This window comes from Macaca mulatta, chromosome 4, assembly GCF_049350105.2.
Source record: "Macaca mulatta isolate MMU2019108-1 chromosome 4, T2T-MMU8v2.0, whole genome shotgun sequence".
In the NCBI taxonomy this organism is placed as follows: domain Eukaryota; kingdom Metazoa; phylum Chordata; class Mammalia; order Primates; family Cercopithecidae; genus Macaca; species Macaca mulatta.
Window position 1 is genome coordinate 97,297,377 of NC_133409.1, and position 23,275 is coordinate 97,320,651.

The window sequence follows — 23,275 nt, forward strand, 5'->3', positions numbered from 1 at the left end:
ATTTGTTGAGCACTATATGCCCACCAGGCACTATTCTAATTAATTCTCAAACAACCTGTTGAAGTGTAGGTACTTTAAACATTCCAGTTTTACAGGTGGGGAAGATGACAATATAGTTACATTATATTGCCTCGTATGCAGAGTTATGTTTCTGTATACTATTTTGAAGTAATTAGTTACTGTTTCTATTGCATTATTGTCATATACAGTATATTATTATAGTTCTTGAACCCTTTCTGAGTTCTGCTTGTATGCCAAAATTATCCCTGTAATTTATATAATATAGTCCACTGACTGGACTAAGTGACTTGACCAAAGGGATATGGTTTTAACGACAAAGACCAAAATAGAGAATCATTGTGGGTTTTTTTTTTTTTTAACATAAAAAAGAGATGGAAGTATAAAGAGAGCTCAAAGTTATAATCTCACCTCTGCTACTCATTTAGTCATGTTGAGTGTTTACCTTCCTTCATTGTTAATAGCAAAAGCTGAGAATTCTTGCATTGGGAATACTTGTGAATCTCTGAGAGGTTAAAGCGCTTCTTATAGTATTTTCTGATACCGTTATGAAGTACTTTCTGTTCCCAGAGCATGCTGTTTGGAAGTTTACTATGTCATGTATTTCTTCTACCTGTCATTTTTTAGAAGGGTCAACCCTACTTGTTGTTTTTCTTTTAGTTGATCACTTCTTCATGTCCACAAGATTTGGGTAACAGTATTATGTAGTTATTAATTTGTAATAGTTTCTAGAAGTCTATTTTATTTCTTTAAGAACTAGCTGGTAGGAGATCACTTACGTGAACAAATCACCTATGCATTTTGAGTGCTCTAATTAGCTCAGAAAGATAAAGATAATATCTCATTTGCAAGATTTTTTTTCAAGTAGGTTTTGCCGTCACGCTAGATTCAGTGAAAACGGTTTCTCATTTTTTTGCCCAAAGTTGAGTATGCCTTGTGTGAACATAGCTGGAATTAAAACATTCTAATGTTTTTCAAGATCAGTCTTTCTTGGAGGCATTTTGATGACTCAAGGCTGATTTCAGCTGCAAAAAGAATTATAGCAGAATTGCAGGGAGAAGGAACAGATGTTTTTTAAGTTTCAGAATGAGTAGGTTGGTTGCATAGCACATGGTTAATTGGGTGATGTAAAAGGCAGTGACTGTGAGAATAATCAAGAAAAGGTTCCCAGGTTGGTTATAGTTTAGCAAAAGAATGAATGAAGTAAAGTAACGTGCATGTAATTTAGGTCATTAAATGTCACTAAATGGAGATATCCAGAGAGGAGTAGCCACACAAGGAAAAAGTGGAAATTGTATTAGTGAGGAAAAGTTACTGTTAGTGATGAACTCTTCCATGCTATTCTGTGCAGTCTCCCAGACCCTTTTAGGAGTCATTCTTATCCATAATAAGTAAAATCTTAAGCAAAGTCTGACACTGATTTTCAGGTGCTTTTACTGGTTTGAATGATTTAATAAATCAGTAAAATCATGAAAAATTATAGTTTGGGAGGAAAAAGGTAAAGACAGTTCTGTTCTTTCGAATTCTATTCATTCATGTTAGAGTTCTAGGAATACCCTTACTTGGTCCAGTCTTCTTGAGGCCTGGTCTCTCCTTCAGTCAGCACTGTTGGCCACGACAGTTAACATCCCCCTCTTCTGAATGCCCTAGGCTAGGTCTATATCACTTTCCTCCTCAAAACCTTCCATTCCTTGATAGTCTTTATTTTGGGTATCTTGATACTCTGGCACAAATTCATTCTCCTATTTATGGCTTTTAGAACCTTTTTATGCTGCATTAATTTGATTTTGGCCACTTTTACATTAAAATGAACTGTTGCCACTGTAGCAAACGTAAATTCCTTCCATTGTGTTTTCCCCTCCCATCATACACCCACTTGTGTCTAATGCATGACATGTGTTTACAGTCCCTCTTTCTGTGACTATACATACTATTCTCTTGTCCATTACATGTCTCAAAATTTACCTGCTAGTCAAAAACAAACATACAAACATTAAATAAACAGTAAGTCCTCACTTAACATCAATGATAGGTTCTTGGAAACCGTGACTTTAAGAGAAATGACATATAACAAAACCAAGTTTTTTCCTTGCCAACATTATAACAAAATGATGTTATTCAAGGACCTGCTATACATTGCTTTGCTTAAAGTCGCAGTTTCCAATAACCTATTGATGGTAAATCAGGACTTACTGCATATGTACAAGACACTTTGGTGGAGACTGGGCATATAAAGATTAGTAACATATTTTATCTGCCTTCAACTGACTCATAGCCTGATTTACAAAGAAATCTCTCTGTAAAAAGGTAATTAACAACACAAAGTTGGATGTGATGTGTCAGATGCCTAGAATTGGTTATAAATGTCAAAAGCTGAGGAAAACCTGTGGACTGGAACTGGGGCAGTTGAGGTAGGATTCACAAAGGAAACAAGAACTGTTTTGTACTACCAATTGGGAGGATGGTAGGTTGTGAGTGAATGCATGCATGTGTGTTTTTATCTTTCTCTGCCTCTGTAGAGATAGAAGGATGGACAGGTAATTTAGGAAAATAGAGAAAGCAAAGTGGAGTTTTGTTCGCCTGGGGTATAAGAGGCATAGTTGGGTAGGTGCAAAGGTTTGTATAGGGAGATAATAGGATATGAAGAGGTAAATTGGTGTTAGAATTTTTTTAAAAAAATTATGTATGTTGACAACAATACAGACTACCATAACAATTTCTAAATTAATACTAGGGGTACTGATATTTTCTTGGTAATTTGTACCAGTAATTCAGATGGCTTCTTTAGGCCCCAGCTTAAAAAAGCAACTAATAATCAATGGTCATTGCCATGGATGATAACAAAAGGGTCCTGGATTCCTAAGTCTTACAGTCTTACTACCTGTGAGGTAGTAAAAATATTTTTATATCTTCTTCACAATATTTGAAGTATTCGTTTCTAAGAGAAAGAAATGGAACTAATATAAAAATAGTTGAAGTTAGTATTTCTATTTGTTGTTTCTGATGTTCTCTTGCTGCTCAAGTTGAGCTATTATTTGTGACAGGAAGTGAATGCAAACATAGAGATCCTTTCTTAATGTGGTTGATTATATCTTTGAATCTGACAGTTCAAGCCATGGAAGATTCTTCTTTTCTATAGTTGTTATTTCAGTTATTTTCATCGTTGTTTTGTGTCTTAAGAGTTTAAAATCAAGCCTAAGTCTGTTAGACATACTTTTCATAAGAGAATTTGATTCAGGAAAAATAGAACAGATTGATTGGTTCAAGTTTGTTCAGGGCATATTTTTCCTTCCCTCCCCCCACCACCACTCCACTCCCCTCCCCTCCCTCTTCTCTCTCTTCCTTCCTTCTTTTCTTCTTCTTTTTTTTTTTTTTTTAACTGGGTGTTGGCTTTGTCACCTAGGCTGGAGTGCAGGTGCAATCACTGTAGCCTCAAACTTCCAGGCTCAAGTGATCCTCCCACCTCAGTCTCCTGAGTAGCTGGGACTACAGGTGCATGCCACCATGCCCAGCTAATTTTTTGTAGAGACAAGGCCTCCCTATGTTGCCCAGGCTGGTCTCAAACTCCTGGCTTCAAGTGTCACCTGTCTTGGCCTCCCAAAGTGCTGGCATTACAGGCATGAGCCACTGTGCCCATCTTGTTCAGTACATATTTTCATTGTGAAAGAGCAATCAGATCATTGCACCCTTTTCCCCATTGAAGATGATAATTACCCTTTGTTATTACATTCACAGCTTCTTCAGAAAGTTATCTTCACAATTTTGAAAATATAGCATCAAGAGTTTGAGTTAAAAATAATTATTATTTATAAACGATAAGTAACATATAAGTCTAAAAATCTAGCTTCTGTAGTGTACTATTACCATTAAACATTTCTTTCAGTGTTTCTCCATGTTAATTTGGAAGAAGAAACTTGTACTCTGGTGTTAGCTGCCCTATAATAGAATTTGCATATTTCTGGTTCAATATATAACACTGATGGTCCCCAACCTCAGTGGTTCAACTTATGATTTTTCAATTTATGATGTTATGAAAGTAATACACATTCAGTAGAAACTGTGCTTTCAGTGCCCATACAATCGTTCTTTCCCTTTCAGTACTGTATTCAGTAAACTATATGAGACATTCAACACTTCATTATAAAATAGGATTTATGCTCTCTTTTGTGTGTGTGCTGCTTTTTCAGACCTGGTCAACAGGAAGTATAAAGTAGGGTTTATATTAGATGATTTTTTTTTCCAAATGTAAGCTAATGTAAGTGTCTTAAGCATATTTAAGGTAGGCTATGCTAAGCTGTAAGGTTAGGTAGGTTAGGTGTATTAAATGCATTTTTGACTTAATGATATTTTCAACTTACAGTGGGCCAAGCAGGATGTAACCCTATTGTAAGTCGAGGCACATTTGTACTTCCCTTTTGGAAATAATAATCTTTGACATTATTTTCAAGGTTAGACATTTGTGTCGAGATCAACGATAATTTTTTAAAACTTAACTCTGGCATAAATAGAATTCATGACTTTAATTGTACTAGGTATAGAAGAAAAAGTATTTTTATAAATAGAATAATTATTTTTATTGAGCATATATTATGTGCCTAAGACATATTATACCTTCTAGTGTTTATAGCAGTCTTACTAAGTAAATATTGCTTTTATTTGCATATGAGAAAATGGAAACTCAGAGAGGGTAAATAACTTGCCCATGGTCATAAAATCAGCAAATCATGGAATTGAGATTAGAACTCAGGTTTTTCTGGCTTTCCAACCCCACCCTTTTTGTTCTTATGACACTGTTCTTGTATAAATATTGCTGATTTAAATTTTTCATTTGAGAATGTCAGGTATTTCATGGGAGCCGGCACATACAAGAATACATTTTAAAGAAGGACCTCTATAGAAATGTCAGACTGTATATACTTACTTCAGTTATCCAATATCATCAGTTAATGAAGTATTTTCCCTGCAGCTTTTTAAAGCAAGCATTTATGTAAAATTTTCCCTTTGATATATTAGAAGTATCCCTACCTTCTTAAAGTGTTCTGTAATTTATATAACACTTATTTTGGTTATCATCTTAGGCTTTTGCCCTGTGCTTTAATAAAGCAGTGGCCTCAGGATTTGTTAAATGTCTCTTAAGTCAGTTACTGCCTTGAAAAGTGGCCCATGATTAGTATATTTTTGTAGTTAGTGATTTGCTGCCAGCTGTCATTTCTCAAGGTCAGATTCTGACAGTTCCTTGCATCCTATTGTATACACTCATAAGCTTTGACCTGTGAGCCTAAAGGTATCTCTACACCCTCCTGGAGAAAGATATAGTACTTTGATTCACTGACATTACATTCCTATTCTCTCTCTCTTTCTGTCTCTCTCTCTCTCTCTCTCTCTCTCTCTCTCTCTCTCTCTCTCTCTCTCTCTCTCTGAAATGACAAGTTAGCTAATTCTTCTGTGTGTTCCTTAAGGCAGTATCACACACTGGTAGTGCCAGTGGTTGTATGTTTAAAGGACCTACAGACTTACTTTTTATTTCTTTTAAATACGTATACTTCTCCTGTGATCGTAAATATTTGAATGTGATGCTGCTGTATACTGGCTGTGTATGTGTGAATACACCCAAGAAGACAAAAAGCAGCTGCAGTTATGCTCAGAAAGACTGTTGTTTCATTTACAGTGGTTTCTTTCCTTCAATGAGTCTGCTGCCCTTACTCAAAAATCTCCCTTTCTTCACTGTGGCAGCAGCTGGAGTCTTTGTTACTGCCACTCACAGCCATACCAAGTGATGAAAAACAGGTTTAAACTTAAAATACTTCTCTTTCCAACTTAGCTTGTACTCATTTGTAAATTCAAGTCTCTCCACCCAAATGACTGAATCAGTTCTGCTTTCTATTTTGTCTGTCAGTGCTTTACTGAAATTTTCACTTTTGTTTTAGCAGTAATAGTGTAGTGTGATTTGTAATCCACATTTCTCTATTAAGTCATTCTGCAGATTTAGATCCTTTGCTTGTCTCTACAACACAGAGCTCATCTGTGGTACCTGAGTGTTTATGGTATGTAATCATGCTTACAGTATATTTCAGCTTCACCATGGTTAATTTTTTTTCTTTTTTTAGACTCTCGCTCTGTTGCCCAGGCTAGAGTGCAGTGGTGCCATCTCAGCTCACTGCAACCTCCGCTTCATGGTTTCAAATGATTCTCCTGCCTCACCCTCCCAAGTAGCTGGGATTACAGGTGCCTGCCCCCGTGCCCAGCTAATTTTTGTATTTTTAATAGAGATAGGGTTTCACCATCTTGGCCAGTCTGGTCTCAAACTCCTGACCTTGCGATCCACCCGCCTCAGCCTCCCAAAGTACTGGGATTACAGGTGTGAGCCACCGCGCCCGGCTGGTCATCTTAAAAAACACAGCAGTATTAATGTGAACTGAGAGCTTTTTATCCAACCGGAAACATGCTAATGGCAGATTCTAGGGACTCTCATAGAAGCAATATATTATTAGGTATGAAAATAACCCAAGCAGCTTATTATACTCTGCAGAGGAATCTCTTAAAGAACAGTTTCATCTACTTTTTTCCATTAATAGGGACCTTATCCAAATTTTTATTTTTGGAGCTTACAATGTAAATATATAGTGTTAAGTTCTCCTGAATATACATGTAATACATATTCAGAAACAGGTGAACTGTAATGTCACAGCTTTGTCATGTTCGTTTGTAACTGGAATAATAATATGCAGATGACTCTTAATTCTTTACCTCTAATCCTCAATCCTCATTCTTCTCTAAAACCTCAGTTTTAAATCTTCAGCTGCCTACTGGGCAGTTAAATTGACAATTTCAACATCACCTCAGATCCAGTTATTTTTGTTGCTCCTTTTTTTTTTTTAGACAAGATCTCGCTGTGTCACCCAGGCTGGAGTGCAGTGATGTGATCATAGTTCACTGCACTATCTCCCAGGCTCAATAGATCTTCCTACCTCAGCCTCTCGAGTAGCTGGGACTACAGGCACATGCCACCATGCCTGGATTTTTTTTTTTTTTTTCGTAGAGACAGGGTCTCACTATGCTGCCTATGTTGGTCTCAAACTCCTGAGCTGAAGATATCCTCCCGCCTTGGCCTCCCAAAGTGCTGGGATTACAGGCATGAGCCACTGCACCAGGCTTTATTGCTCAATAAATGACATTTAATGAATACCTACCACGGGTTATGCATCATTCACTCGTTAAACTGACATTCATTAAGCACCTTTATGTGCCAAGTCCTTTGATAGGCATTGGGATGCAAGTGGTGAATAGGACTGAAGTGGTCCCTGCTTTCGTGGAGTTTACTGTCTACTGCGCAGGGCTGCTAATTGAATAAATACTTCAGGATTGAAGTATTCATTATACTTCATATAACATATGTATTATATACATTATATATTTATATATAATATTAAATACATATACTTCTCATATAATTATATATTATATAATATAAGTATTATAAATACTAACATAATGATAAGGAACATAACGGGACTCTTCAGATGGAGGGCAAGGGTACCTAGCCCTGTCTCATGAGTCACAGAAGGCCTCCCTGACTGAAGTTATTTTTAAGCCAAGAATTGAAGGATATGAAGGAGTTAGATGAGTGGGGACAAACTATTTTTTTCTCTCTCTGCCTTAGTTTCCTCATTTGTAGAGATACAAAGGGAAAACAAATAAATAAATTCCTTAATGCATGTGAAGGTACTTAGAACAGTACCTGGCTCTGAGTGTGGCTGCTGTCTTCATCCTCTTTATTGTCATTAATCACTCATTCAGGTTTTCAAATAAACATCTATTGAGCACTTACAAAGTACTAGGCATTTTTCAGTATTGTGGTGGGATTCAGAAATGAAAATCGTAAAAATCTATCCTTCCAAGGAGATGTGTGTACAAATAGCTACAAAACAGAGAGTAATACAGCAAGAACCGTAAGGGAAGTATGAGCCAATTTCTGGACAGGAGCATTCCTTTTTATTTGGGAGTAGGTATGATTTATGCCACTTACTTGGCAAGTGCTTGTAAACTGCCTGTGAAATCTTATTTGTTCTTGTATTCTTATTTACTTTGTGAGATTTTGCCTGTGTATATCTTTACTTGCCACTGAAATTTTTCACGTTTGAAGTGAGGAAGTATGTATCTCACAGACTGAGGTATATGAATAGTAGGTGGACTGTATGCTGATGAGTAGTCTTAAAAGCCTATTAAACTTTTTTGGGTTACTTATTTTAAAAGCCTTGTAACTGCTTAAGGCCTTTATTATAATAGTGTCACATGCTTTAGAGGGACTCAATGTAGAAGAAGAAATAGATGTTACCTCCTCTAAAATAAAAAAAAGTTGGCACCGGGAGCGCGCTCGGAGGCGAGTGGAACTGGATCGGGTTTGCTGCCAGCGGCGTGAGCTTCGGCCGCCATTTTACAACAGCTCCACTCGCGCCGGACACAGGGAGCAGCGAGCACGCGTTTCCCGCAACCCGATACCATCGGACAGGATTCCTCCGCCTCAGCCCAACGGGGAGATCTCTGGAAACATGGCTACAGAACATGTTAATGGAAATGGTACTGAAGAGCCCATGGATACTACTTCTGCAGTTATCCATTCAGAAAATTTTCAGACATTGCTTGATGCTGGTTTACCACAGAAAGTTGCTGAAAAACTAGATGAAATTTACGTTGCAGGGCTAGTTGCACATAGTGATTTAGATGAAAGAGCTATTGAAGCTTTAAAAGAATTCAATGAAGACGGTGCATTGGCAGTTCTTCAACAGTTTAAAGACAGTGATCGCTCTCATGTTCAGAACAAAAGTGCCTTTTTATGTGGAGTCATGAAGACTTATAGGCAGAGAGAAAAACAAGGGACCAAAGTAGCAGACTCTAGTAAAGGACCAGATGAGGCAAAAATTAAGGCACTCTTGGAAAGAACAGGCTACACACTTGATGTGACCACTGGACAGAGGAAGTATGGGGGACCACCTCCAGATTCCGTTTATTCAGGTCAGCAGCCTTCTGTTGGCACTGAGATATTTGTGGGAAAGATCCCAAGAGATCTATTTGAGGATGAACTTGTTCCTTTATTTGAGAAAGCTGGACCTATATGGGATCTTCGTCTAATGATGGATCCACTCACTGGTCTCAATAGAGGTTATGCGTTTGTCACTTTCTGTACAAAAGAAGCAGCTCAGGAGGCTGTTAAACTGTATAATAATCATGAAATTCGTTCTGGAAAACACATTGGTGTCTGCATCTCGGTTGCCAACAATAGGCTTTTTGTGGGCTCTATTCCTAAGAGTAAAACCAAGGAACAGATTCTTGAAGAATTTAGCAAAGTAACAGAGGGTCTTACAGACGTCATTTTATACCACCAACCGGATGACAAGAAAAAAAACAGAGGCTTTTGCTTTCTTGAATATGAAGATCACAAAACAGCTGCCCAGGCAAGGCGTAGGTTAATGAGTGGTAAAGTCAAGGTCTGGGGGAATGTTGGAACTCTTGAATGGGCTGATCCTATAGAAGATCCTGATCCTGAGGTTATGGCAAAGGTAAAAGTGCTGTTTGTACGCAACCTTGCCAATACTGTAACAGAAGAGATTTTAGAAAAGGCATTTAGTCAGTTTGGGAAACTGGAACGAGTGAAGAAGTTAAAAGATTATGCATTCATTCATTTTGATGAACGAGGTGGTGCTGTCAAGGCTATGGAAGAAATGAATGGCAAAGACTTGGAGGGAGAAAATATTGAAATTGTTTTTGCCAAGCCACCAGATCAGAAAAGGAAAGAAAGAAAAGCTCAGAGGCAAGCAGCAAAAAATCAAATGTATGACGATTACTACTATTATGGTCCACCTCATATGCCCCCTCCAACAAGAGGTCGAGGGCGTGGAGGTAGAGGTGGTTATGGATATCCTCCAGATTATTATGGATATGAAGATTATGATGATTATTATGGCTATGATTACCATAACTATCGTGGTGGATATGAAGATCCATACTATGGTTATGAAGATTTTCAAGTTGGAGCTAGAGGAAGGGGTGGTAGAGGAGCAAGGGGTGCTGCTCCATCCAGAGGTCGTGGGGCTGCTCCTCCCCGCGGTAGAGCCGGTTATTCACAGAGAGGAGGTCCTGGATCAGCAAGAGGCGTTCGAGGTGCGAGAGGAGGTGCCCAACAACAAAGAGGCCGCGGGCAGGGAAAAGGGGTCGAGGCCGGTCCTGACCTGTTACAATGAAGACTGACTTGCTATGTGGGATTACACCAGAAGCTTGCAGTGGAGTAATGGTAAGGAAATCAAGCAACCTTAAATATCTCGGCTGTATAGGAGCATATTCTATTGCAGAAGACCTTCCTATGAAGATCATGGAATCAAATACGGGACATTGAACTAATACTTGGACTTTGATATGAATTTCTTTAACAATTTTCTCTGCAGTGCAAGTTATTAAACTAAAGCTACTCTATTTTCAAAATGTGTTCCAACAGAAATCCTTCATAACTCCTAGCATGGTATCTTAATAAAGAATAAAGTTCTTTTAAAAATCTGCTCTAAGTAGATTTTTCCCCTTTTTTAAATTAAGGATCCCAACAGTGGTATTTTGAAATATTCTCTTGAATTTGTGCATTTAAATTTTATTGCAGTGGTATAGATGAATGCCACTGATGGTATCCTTAAATTTTATTTCTGCTCACCAAGGTTAATCATGATTGTCTATATCTTTTTTATAGTAATCACTTTTGAATTGTGTTCAGATATGCAGTTTCAGGTGTAATCATCAGAGCTGGTTAGTCAGGCATTCCAGATAGTGGTTCTTTTCAGAACCTTTTTAAAAGGGTTGGTTAACTACCTCAGTAGCAGAGGATTGAACTATACCCTGTCTGTACTGTACATAGAAAATCTTTGTAGATAAAAGCAAGGCTTGTTAAATATGATATGAGGGTAAGATTTTAATATACCAAATGTAACATTCTTAGTTGCCTTTAGTTTCAGAGGCTTGTAAGACTTCCTCATGACCATCATAACAGGCCTTGCTTTTGTCGTATTTTGTGGCTGAAAAAGCAGCCTTGCTTCTTCAGATATTGTAGTTATTTGGATGTATAATAGTTTAGCAAGATGTTACTTTTGTAAGACATCAGATGTTCAAAAAAGTGCATCCGAACTTGTACTAAATACTGCAGTGTCCCTTTATAAAAAGTCAGACTAAAACTGACAATTGTACAGCGAAGCCTGACATTTGGATATTTTGAAGTTTTTTCATAAATCATAGAAATTAGTATATGGCTGTAGTTTAGCTTTTTAGGTAAAAGGTATGTTTCATTAGTGCATTTCTTACTGCTGATCACAGTAAACATGTGAATCAGCTTTCCATTTCTTATGCAGGTCATGATAACTTGTAGAGTAGAGTACAATCATTTGTGCTATGTTTTTAATTTTCTAAAGCACCTTGACAGTGAGTGTTCAGTGGTGAAGCATCCTCTATTGAATCACCCTCAAAAATTTTTTTGCCAAGTCCTGAGTTGATAGCTTAAAGTAAAAACTGAAAATTATAGTTTCATTAGGACTTGGTGTAAAGAAATCCCCTCTCCCCTTCCCCAAAGGGATACTGCAGTTATATCACATACCCAATAGGCACCACGATGAAGATCAGAGCTTATACTTAATTAAGATTTTATACACACCAGTTCCCCAGTAAATGCAAATTTAACAAGAAAATTAGACATGTCATATGTTCAAAATGCTCATGGCAAACAATCATTTTGCATTCCTGCAAATAAAATTGTTTTATACTGTAAGCTGGAGGCGAGTGTAACTTATTTTTGTAATAAAGTTTTTATTTTTTTTATGTGTCATTAAAAAAAAAAAAAAGTTATTCATGGATGCATCATCTGTTGATTCTACCAAATGTCTGTTCTAATATTTGCTGTAGTAAAGTTACATCTTTGACATCATTTTTGAAATGTATTACCATATTTAACTGAAAAAAATAGAGTAACAGTCAAAATTGGTAATAATTTAAAATCTTGTTTAACATTACCAAAAGTTATATAATTCAGTTTGGCTGATACAAAATATGAGGCTTAGCAGACAGTTACATATTTGAACAAATTGAAGTTTTCAAATGTTGCTTACATTTCCCTCTTGAGAGAAAAGTTATTGTGTAGTAAATAACATACTGCAGTTTTTAAGGAAAGTGTATATTTAAAACATCTGTAAAGATAGTAAAGTTTAACTGTTTAACTGGTAGGAGACCAGAGTTAACATCTCACTTTTTGTAGCCAATAATATTCTAGCTCTGATTTACTAAAATAAAATAAAAATAATGAATATTTTATTTTCTATAATCTTTTGTTTTATGTCTTAATGTGGTACACTCATGATTAAGAAGCCAACTTTGTTTTGATCTAAACTTTAAAGCATATAACTATTCTTTCTAATAAACATATTTTCTTTACAATTAAGTAGAACATTGAACTTATCACAACAAAGATACCCTCTGTCTTAGAGATAATAGATCATCCATAAAAGCTGATTAATGGATTTCTTAGTTAAGAGTAGACTTCAGAAATGCCATGGTAATAGGTCTTTGCAGTGGCTTTTAATCTCTTAAAACATGAGGCTTGCATGGGATGAGGCATGAATTAATTTTCCAGCTTTTGATGGAATTGAATTCTAAAACCATCCACATACATATGACAATCACGTCTAAAAAGTAATTAGCTTGCTATAAATACAAGAGATTTCCTGTGAGAAAACTGCTCATACTATCTAACCAGTAGAGAAATTTGGCAGATTAGAGAAAAAGTATGTCTTATCTGAAAGAATAGAACTCTTCAGTTTTTTAGTTTGTTTTCGCTCATGTGCTTTTTTGCTTAGATTCCATTGTGAGTGAGGTGGCAGGCTGGTTTGACACAGGTTTATGTCCAAAATCTTCATGGAAATTTTTTAATGAACCTATTAAAATGCACAAGGGTGATTTGTCATCCAACTGAAAAGCAGTCTAATCCTTAGGACAAACTTTAGAACTAGAAAACCCTGGTGGGGTTCTCATTCAACTCAGTAGTAGTTGGTATGCCTTGGCTTTTTGTCCATAATGGGAATGGCAATATGCACTTCTTAGAATTACTTTAGGAATTGTATGGAGTTGTGTGGATAAAGCACCTAGCACAATACCAGCCTCATAAAAGTCATTTTTTAAAATAATATTTCTTCACCACAATCATCCCTCTCCCCTAAAGCAGTTACAAACCATTGCAGATGGAGCCTTTTTTATCATCTTGGGATCCAGATCATTAGGATTCTCAGATGCACTTTCTTTTTACATGTTTCATTCACATGAGAAATTATGACATGCCACAAGAAACCGAGCAAGCAAATAACTAAAACCACAGGGTATTCCTTTGAATATTTGTTTCAGGGACTCTGGCTCTCTGGAATTTGGTATACATTTCCAGAAAGCGTAAGTTGTGTGGGGGCACTGCTCAGGAGTTACATCTGTGACATAGATCTCTAACTCAAGACATTTTGAGCTCCAAGCACTCTGTTTCAAAGCCATGTTTTACTTCATAAGTAACCTCATGGAATAGCCAGCCTTTTCCAATTCAGTCTGAATTGGAACAACAGAATGAAAATAAACCGAATAGTTTATTATTTTTCTTCATTTACTACCATTAATAGTTTTATGCTAAAGAATATATTGAATAAGAGTGAACTGAATGGCATTTATTTCTTTAGTTCTATTTTCTTGTTTAGTTGAAGGAGAGGGAATGGAAGAAAATTCTTCTGTTTATGTGATGTATTATCATACTTTTCTACATAAATTGGGTGCAGAATAACTCCAGGAAATTAACAGGAAAGCAAACTAACCAAGTTGAGTGCCCCCATGTCTACCAAATGGTTTGTATGTGTTAACTCATTCAGTCCCAGCAGCCACCATCTGGCAGATTCTGAGCACTGTGCTTCAGGTTACCTTGCTTAAAAATTGAATAACATAAGGATTGTGAAGTATGGAGCCCAATGCACATTTATCAAAAACATCTGATTCAAGATTTTAACCTAGTTCCACCTTTTTCAGAGTTCTTGATATTCTCTTGTAGTATTCTTTTCTAAATTTTGTCAGTAATGTAGCAAGATGAGGAAGATACTAGATAGAATTGTCCTTAAACTGCATGCTATGTAGTTATCTGTGAAGAAGCAAAAGGGAAGCAGTGTGGTATGTTGAAAGGAACTCAGGATTGGGTGTTATATTTGGGGTTCTTGTCTTTGTCTTTAAAAAAAAGTTATGTTTTTGTTTTTTATAATTAATAATGTGGTTTTTCATTAAATCATGTCTAGAATCCTTTCTAGTTTTTTTTCCCGCTTAAACCAAAGCCATAATACCGTCGTTAATGATTATTTGAACTTAAAGATCTATAAAAGGAAGGTGAAATATTTAAAACCAAATAAAATTATTGCTTTGAAAATACTATTCAGATTATATGGATAAGAGCTTTGGAGTAAGAGGAAGTTTGAAACCTTCCATGACTAGTTGCCTGAGTTATGCAAACACTATCTGTGACCTCCTGGTAATATATATCTGCTCATTTTTATAGGTTTGATCTAGTTTACCACGGGGTGATATATTAGCAAAAATAAATTGGAATTACTCTAAAACAGCCTTCCTTATGACACAGAATTCAGAATAAGTTAAATCTGCAGGAGGGTATAACCAAACTGATTTTGCTAAAGGAACTGCATCAAATCCAAGTTACTCAACAAATATATGTAGCAGAGAGAGCTTTCAAATGAAGTTCCAAGGGTGAACCTTCCTGCTCATTCAACAGGGAGGTGCTGGAGATATTCTTAATGGTAGAAGAATCGTAGTCGGTTTCTTTCTGATATAAATGCACTCCCAGGTGGTGTAAGGGAGGTTCTGTTGATTCATCAGAATATGACTGCACAATAGTAGGAGCTGAAGAAATATTTGTTGTATAAATGACCTATATCTCTTAAAAAGGATTATATGCCCCTTTTCTGTACCAAGAAGGCTGAGAACCCTCCATGACTAGCAAACACTATCTGTGATCTCATGGTAACATATATCTGCTCACTTTTACAAGTTTGATCTAGTTTACCATAGGAGTAATATATTAATTAGCAAAAATGAATTGGAATTACTCTAGAACAGCCTTCCGTATACCACAGAATTCAGAACAAGTTAAATCCACAGGAGACTACAACCAAACTGGCTTCCCTAAAAGAACTACATCCAACTCCAAAGTACTCACTAAATGTATGAATCTATGAGCATTTTCAGATACCAGAGTTAAATATTAGAAACCATGAGTTGTAAATCTACAGATCTGGAAATTAAGAATAGTCACATACATACAAATGATGAAATTAAGTATATGTTGGGCAATGTGATACAGAGGAGAGACTGCAGGACGATAATCAAGAATGCCAGATTCTGTTCCTGAGTCTGTCATTTTTTGACTGTATGGGCATTTGTATATATGTGCATTGAGGGACTGGGATTTGCTCATCTTTCTAGGACTGGAAGGTTAAAAGATGAAAGATTAGTTTTCTTTTCCTATCCACTCCTCAATTGGAAGCCTTGATTTATTCCTCTATGTAAATTTTAACAGTTCTTGTAACCAAATATCAGCTACATGCTTTCTAAAATCTCTGAATTTTGTGTTTTCAAATATGTCTGAACACACACAAACATCACATATACATGTTTATGATATACATAATACATATACTTGCAAGCATACATATATAAACACACACACAACCCAAACACAGAAAACAATACAAAGGAATGATTGCTTCTGTGTTTATTTTTGCCCTGTTATTTTATCTAGGCATTTTATACTTTTCTGAGTAAATAGAAAGGATGGAAAAATGAGTGAGCCTAGCAAACCACTACTCAAATGTAACCTCAGTTCTCCATCCACAACTATTAGCTCTATCAGGATTTTTTCTCATCCCTCAAGAGTCTTTCCTCCAAAATTCGGTATCCCATTGGAGCAACATAACTCTCTCTGTTAAAGAAGATAAGAACTATTAATAATAACAATAATGTATAATACTTCATTTTAACCTTGCTCTGATTTTCTTTTTCTTTTTAAGTTCTAGGGTACATGTGCACAACATGCAGGTTTGTTACATATGTATACATGTGCCATGTTGGTGTGCTGCACCCATTAACTCATCATTTACATTAGGTGTATCTCCTAATGCTATCCCTTCCCCCTCCCCCCACCCCATAACAGACCCTAGTGTGTGATGTTCCGCTTCCTGTGTCCAAGTGTTCTCATTGTTCAATTCCCACCTATGAGTGAGAACATGTGGTGTTTGGATTTCTGTTCTTGAGATAGTTTGCTGAGAATGATGGTTTCCAGCTGCATCCATGTCCCTACAAAGGACATGAACTCATTCTTTTTTACGGCTGCATAGTATTCCATGGTGTATATGTGCCACATTTTCTTAACCCAGTCTGTCACTGATGGACATTTGGGTTGGTTCCAAGTCTTTGCTCTTGTGAATAATGCTGCAATAAACATACATGTGTATGTGTCTTTATAGTTGCATGACTTATAATCCTTTGGGTATATACCCAGTAATGGGATGGCTGGGTCAAATGGCATTTTTAGTTCTAGATCCTTGAGGAATCACCACACTGTCGTCCACAATGGTTGAACTAGTTAACAGTCCCACCAACAGTGTAAAAGTGTTCCTGTTTCTCCACATCCTCTCCAGCACCTGTTTCCTGACTTTTTAATGATCGCCATTCTAACTGGTGTGAGATGATATCTCATTGTGGTTTTGATTTGCATTTCTCTGATGGCTAGTGATGATGAGCATTTTTTTCATGTGTCTGTTGGCTGCATAAATGTCTTCTTTTGAGAAGTGTCTGTTCATATCCTTCATCCACTTTTTGAAGGGGTTGTTTTTTCCTGGTAAATTTGTTTGTGTTCTTTGTAGGTTCTGGATATATTAGCCCTTTGTCAGATGAGTAGATTGCAAAAAACCCCCATTCTGTAGGTTGCTTGTTCGCTCTGATGGTAGTTTCTTTTGCTGTGCAGAAGCTCTTTAGTTTATTTAGATCCCATTTGTCACTTTTGGCTTTTGTTGCCATTGCTTTTGGTGTTTTAGACATGAAGTCCTTGCCCATGCCTATGTCCTGAATGGTATTTCCTAGGTTTTCTTCTAGGGTTTTTATGGTTTTAGATCTAACATTTAAGTCTCTGATCCATCTTGAATTAATTTTTGTATAAGGTGTAAGGAAGGGATCCAGTTTCAGCTTTGTACATATGGCTAGCCAGTTTTCCCAGCACCATTTATTAAATAGGGAATCTTTTCCCCATTTCTTGTTTTTGTCAGGTTTGTCAAAGATCAGATGGCTGTAGATGTGTGGTATTATTTCTGAGGGCTTTGTTCTGTTCCATTGGTCTATATCTCTGTTTTGGTACCAGTACCATGCTGTTTTGGTTACTGTAACCTTGTAGTATAGTTTGAAGTCAGATAGCGTGATGCCTCCAGCTTTGTTCTCTTTGCTTAGGATTGTCTTGGCAATGCGGACTCTTTTTTGGTTCCATATGAACTGTAAAGTAGTTTTTTCCAATTCTGTGAAGAAAGTCATTGGTAGCTTGATGGGGATGGCATTGAATCTATAGATTACCTTGGGCAGTATGGCCATTTTCATGATATTGATTCTTCCTGTCCATGAGCATGGAATGTTTTTCCATTTGTTTGTGTCCTCTTTTATTTCGTTGAGCAGTGGTTTGTAGTTCTCCTTGAAGAGGTCCTTCACATCCTTTATAAGTTGGATTCCTATGTATTTTATTCTCTTTGAAGCAATTGTGAATGGGAGTTCACTCATGATTTGACTGTCTGTTTGTCTCTTATTGGTGTATAAGAATGCTTGTGATTTTTGCACATTGATTTTGTATCCTGAGACTTTGCTGAAGTTGCTTGACAGCTTAAGGAGATTTTGGGCTGAGACGATGGAGTTTTCTAAATATACAATCATCTCATCTGCAAAACAGGGACAATTTGACTTCCTCTTTTCCTAATTAAATACCCTTTATTTCTTTCTCTTGCCTGATTGGCCTAGCCAGAACTTCCAACACTGTTTTGAATAGGAGTGGTGAGAGAGGGCATCCCTTTCTTGTGCCAGTTTTCAAAGGGAATGCTTCCAGTTTTTGCCCATTCAGTATGATATTGGCTGTGGGTTTGTCATAAATAGGTCTTGCTATTTTGAGATGCGTTCCATCAATACCGAATTTATTGAGAGTTTTTAGCATGAAGGGCTGTTGAATTTTGTCAAAGGCCTTTTCTGCATCTATTGAGATAATTGTGGTTTTTGTCTTTGGTTCTGTTTATATGCTGGATTACGTTTATTGATTTGTGTATGTTGAACCAGCCTTGCATCCTAGGGATGAAGCCCACTTGATCATGGTGGATAAGCTTTTTGATGTGCTGCTGGATTTGATATGCCAGTATTTTATTGAGGATTTTTGCATCGATGTTCATCAGGGTTATTGGTCTAAAATTGTTTTTGTTGTGTCTCTGCCAGGCTTTGGTATCAGGATGATGTTGGCCTCGTAAAATGAGCTAGGGAGGAGTCCCTGTTTTTCTGTTGATTGGAATAGTTTCAGAAGGAATGGTACCAGCTCCTCCTTGTACCTCTGGTAGAATTCAGCTGTGAATTCATCTGGTCCTGGACTTTATTTGGTTGGTAGGCTATTAATTATCACCTCAATTTCAGAGCCTGCTGTTGGTCTATTCAGGGATTCAACTTCTTCCTGGTTTAGTGTTGGGAGAGTGTATGTGTTTTGGGAGAGTGTATGTGTCCAGGAATTTATCCATTTCTTCTAGGTTTTCTCGTTTATTTACATAGAGGTGTGTATAGTATTCTCTGATGGTAGTTTGTATTTCTGTGGGGTTGGTGGTGATATCCCCTTCATGATTTTTTATTGTCTTTATTTGATTCTTCTCTCTTTTCTTCTTTATTAGTCTTGCTAGCGGTCTATCAATTTTGTTGATCTTTTCAAAAAACCAGCTCCTGGATTCACTGATTTTTTTGAAGTGTTTTTTGTGTCTCTGTCTCCTTCATTTCTGCTCTGATGTTAGTTATTTCTTGCCTCTGCTAGCTTTTGAATGTGTTTGCTCTTGCTTCTCTAGTTCTTTTAATTGTGATGTTAGAGTGTCAATTTTAGATCTTTCCAGCTTTCTCTTATGGGCATTTAGTGCTATAAATTTCCCTCTACACACTGCTTTAAATGTGTCCTAGAGATTCTGGTATGTTGTATCTTTGTTCTCATTGGTTTCAAAGAACATCTTTATTTCTGCCTTTATTTCGTTATGTACCCAGTAGTCATTCAGGAGCAGGTTGTTCAGTTTCCATGTAGTTGAGCGGTTGTGATTGAGTTTCTTAATCCTGAGTTCTAGTTTGATTGCACTGTGGTCTGAGAGACAGTTTGTTATAACTTCTGTTCTTGTACATTTGCTGAGGAGTGCTTTACTTCCAACTATGTGGTCAGTTTTAGGATAAGTGCGATGTGGTGCTGAGAAGAATGTATATTCTGTTGATTTGTGGTGGAGAGTTCTGTAGATGTGTCTGTTAGGTCCGCTTGGTGCAGAGCTGAGTTCAGTTCCTGGATGTCCTTGTTAACTTTCTGTCTCATTGATCTGTCCAATGTTGACAGTGGGGTGTTAAAGTCTCCCATTATTATTGTGTGGGAGTCTAAGTCTCTTCGTAAGTCTCTAAGGACTTGCTTTATGAATCTGGGTCCTCCCGTATTGGGTGCATATATATTTAGGATAGTTAGCTCTTCTTGTTGAATTGATCCCTTTACCATTATGTAATGACCTTCTTTGTCTCTTTTGATCTTTGTTGGTTTAAAGTCTGTTTTATCAGAGACTAGGATTGCAACCCCTGCCATTTTTTTTTTTCCATTTGCTTGGTAGATCTTCCTCCATCCCTTTATTTTGAGCCTGTGTGTGTCTCTGCACGTGAGATGGGTCTCCTGAATACCACACACTGATGGGTCTTGACTCTATCCAATTTGCCACTCTGTGTCTTTTAATTGGAGCATTTAGCCCGTTTACATTTAAGGTTAATATTGTTATGTGTGAATTTGATCCTGTCATTATGATGTTAGCTGGTTATTTTGCTCGTTAGTTGATGCAGTTTCTTCCTAGCATCTATGGTCTTTTACATTTTGACATGTTTTGCAGTGGCTGGTTCCTATTGTTCCTTTCCATGTTTAGTGCTTCCTTCAGGAGCTCTTGTAAGGCAGGCCTGGTGGTGACAAAATCTCTGCATTTGCTTCTCTGTAAAGGATTTTATTTCTCCTTCACTTATGAAACTTGGTTTGACTGGATATGAAATTCTGGGTTGAAAATTCTTTCCTTTAAGAATGTTGAATATTGGCCCCCACACTCTTCTGGCTTATAGAGTTTCTGCCGAGAGATCTGCTGTTAGTCTGAGCCACGTGGGCTATAATCTCCTGGTGTGCTGTTTGCTAAGACCCTTGGAAAAGCACAGTATTAGGGTGGGAGTGACCTGATTTTCCAGGTGCTGTGTGTCACAGTTTCCCTTGGCTAGGAAAGGGAATTCCCTCACCCCTTGTGCTTCCCGGGTGAGGTAATGCCTCGCCCTGCTTCGGCTCTCGCTCAGTGGGCTTCACCCACTGTCCTGTACCCACTGTCCAACACACCCCAGTGAGATGAACCCAGTACCTCAGTTGGAAATGCAGAAATCACCCATCTTCTGTGTCACTCACGCTGGGAGCTGTAGCCTGGAGCTGTTCCTATTCGGCCGTCTTCGCTGCACTCCGATTTTCTATCATTTTTCTCTCCACATTGATTACAACATTTCCATTTTCACTCACATGTTAAACATTTACCATTACTTCATCTTCTATATTTTTTAAGTTATATTTTATTTTCTGCAGTTATTTTTTGCAAAAATACCTCCTCTAAGTTTCTTTCATTATATTACTTTTTCTAATGAAGATTCAAAAGAACCTCTGAGTTTGAATTTTGATCTTATCAGTAGGCTATTCATTAAGTCATCTGTTGGATGATTAATAAAATGATGAATTTTAAGGGACTTGAAACCAACTCAGGGCAGACTCAAAGAGGCTTGTCATATGTCTTTTCTGTGTAGCCTTTTAGCTTTATGCATTCCTAGTGAATATTATTACCGAGGCCAATTTGAACTAATTTGGCAAGTCATATTTCAAGAGACAATTTGCTGATCCTCCTCTCTGTAGATCTGGTAGAAAATTATAATGGAGATATTTCTTAAGATTTTTCTTGTGGGAAATACATGGAAAATTATTTTAAGAAGGAAATGTAGGCTCATTTTAGAGTGGCACGAGAGGCAGAAACTTACTTTAAATCCATCCTTATTTACATGTATCCTAGGTCCACTGTTTAAAATAAGAATCTTGTAAAACTAGCTTATAAGAATATGAAGAGTTAATGTTTATAATACCTTTGAGTTCCAATTAGTTGTGCTGTATAAATGCATTTCTTATTTAAAATTTGCATGTTTAAGGTATATATTATCCAATGCACTGGATGCAAAAGGGAATGATGCATTTATCTTTTTTCTGTCATAAGCAATATTGATAAATGCTGGATGGATGAGTCATTATCTTTCATATTTTAGGAAGCAGAAAACTATTGGTATGTAATGAATATGATGCAATAGGATGCCTTAGCTATTTTGGTTGCTTGTTTCCCATCTGACATAAACATACGTGTGAGATGGTTTGCTTGCTTACTTTCTTCTCTCTGTTCCTCTGCTCCCCTCTCCCCAGTAGACGATATTGTATGTCCTAATTTTATGTGGTAGCATGGTCTTAAGAGACTTCTTAAAAAAAAAAAACAAAAAAACGTGCAGTTGATCCATCTGCTAGTTACCCTTATGATTTGGCCGATAGGTTGGGCTTATTCTGTTTTGATTTGGTTTTCAGTCCAAAGTGTGTAACTTTTTATTAATATGTGTATGCAGAATTGGAAAGAGACTGTATTTTTAAAATGTAAAGGAAAAAAAAACAGAAAATTTTAGTTGAGCACTTACAGTGCCAGGCCCCTTATTAAAGTTCCATCCTGATGAAACTTATTGTCAGGTTGGAAATAAAGACAATTCAACATACCATCTTTCCAAGATGTGGGAAGAATAAGGCATTCTTACCAATGAAGCACAGGAAGCTGTGGAATCAGAAAGGGCTTTCCAGAGAAAGTGATCCTGGTGAAAGAAGTGGCTATCCAGAGGGGAGGATGCACATGCCATTCAGGGGAAGAGTAAGAACAGAGTCCTAGAGCAAGAGACCCTGGTCCAAGGATGAAAGCCATGTAATGTTTGATGTCAGATTTTTCTTAAGACTTTTTTGTAAGACATCAGAAAAATCTGATGTCATTAATTCCTTTGTGTAATGTTCATCAAGCTTGTTTTTTCTACACATACTTATTGAGCACCTTTTATGTACTCAATGGGAGAATCTGGCAGTGAACAAAGTGACTGCCCTTGTTTTGTTCACTTAAGGAGCTTACCATCTAATGGGGGTGCATGTAAATGAAAGGAAGGGATTATACCCTGAAATCATATGTCGTGATATTTCAGGATTTGACAAAACAGAGACTCAGTTCTCTAGAGAAAAATGCCATCTGTAATTTAAATTAAAGCCAAGCATCAGCTATACTTTGGTAGCAATGTTATACCAGAAGGACTACAGAAGAGATGGGTGAGAGCATTTGCCCAGCCAGGACAGCCTCTTTACAGTATAGTCGTTGTGGGAAAAGAGACAATATGTGGGAAAGGAAGGTGGCAGAAGCCATGAGACAGAATCTGATTTGGCATTCTGAGTACCAAGACTCCTGTCCTGAGAGTTGTCTGCCTCTATTGTTTATAAAATTCAAGATTAGAATTACACTAGACTAGAATTAACTTCCATGCTAGTCGCTTGAAATCAATCCATTATTCTGTTTGATATTCTGTGAGATTTTTTTCCCCCGACTTTGATGGTTGGTTTTGAAATCTATTTAGTGGATCTCAACCAGGTTTGTTTGGTTTTGTTTTAACAAAATAAAGTAGAAGAGAAAATAGCATAAAGTAAGGAAATAAATTGCTTCATGAAACGTGTGTGCGTGTGTGTGTGTCTGTGTGTATCTGTGTGTCTGTACTTGGTTGGTATATAAACTGTTTTTCTTGCATTAGATAAACTGGATCAAACTTAAATGACTGCAAGTAA

At 37.0% G+C, this 23,275-nt stretch overlaps 1 protein-coding gene and 1 pseudogene across 5 annotated transcripts in view; both read left to right on the forward strand.

Moving 5' to 3' along the window:
• The window catches only part of RNGTT (RNA guanylyltransferase and 5'-phosphatase), a 334,659-nt gene that overhangs the window by 283,279 nt on the left and 28,105 nt on the right, over positions 1–23,275 (forward strand). The window lies entirely within an intron of this gene.
• On the forward strand, positions 8,447–11,812 carry LOC702228 (heterogeneous nuclear ribonucleoprotein Q pseudogene; annotated as a pseudogene). 2 transcript variants are annotated; one of them, XR_013416297.1, is made up of 2 exons: positions 8,447–8,553; positions 8,714–10,404. The product of XR_013416297.1 is annotated as a heterogeneous nuclear ribonucleoprotein Q pseudogene, transcript variant X2 (transcript). The 2 variants fall into 2 exon arrangements; XR_001444362.3 differs by having other exon boundaries at positions 8,447–11,812.